Below are 675 nucleotides of genomic sequence, written 5' to 3' on the forward strand. Positions count from 1 at the left end.
AGTTTTAGAACCTTGGCCTGGTTGATAATAACTATATTATGTCATCTAAAAATCTCTTGCTTTTGTGTTGAAAGAATTTATTGTCAAGGTCAACCCAACCCGAGTGAATAAAACCTACTATTCTCTTTCTCCCTCCCTTCCTCTCCCCCTCCCTCCCTCCCTCCCCCTCCCATCTCTCTCTCTCTCTCTCTCTCTCTCTCTCTCTCTCTCTCTCTCTCTCTCTCTCTCTCTCTCTCTCTCTCTCTCTCTCTCTCTCTCTCTCTCTCTCTCTCTCTCTCTCTCTCTCTCTCTCTCTCTCTCTCACCCTCTTTCACTGAGTGGGAGGAGACTTTGTTGTTTTGGTCGATGCGAGGGGAAAAACAGCCAATGGGCAAATCTCTCGCGCTCTCTCTCTCTCTCCCTCTCTCCCTCCCCCCCCCCTTTCTCTCTCTCTCTCTCTCTCTCTCTCTCTCTCTCTCTCTCTCTCTCTCTCTCTCTCTCTCTCTCTCTCTCTCTCTCTCTCTCTCTCTCTCTCTCTCTCTCTCTCTCTCTCTCTCTCTCGCAGTACAGTAATTATATTTTTAATTGAAAACGTCAGACGAATGAAAGAGTATATAAGTTCATTTTTATTGTTTATATCCTACGGTACATATATACAACCGCACTAATGAGAAATGTTTTATGTTTCTACCAGAC

The sequence above is a fragment of the Glandiceps talaboti genome, chromosome 5 (genome assembly GCF_964340395.1).
Source record: "Glandiceps talaboti chromosome 5, keGlaTala1.1, whole genome shotgun sequence".
Taxonomy (NCBI): Eukaryota; Metazoa; Hemichordata; class Enteropneusta; family Spengelidae; genus Glandiceps; species Glandiceps talaboti.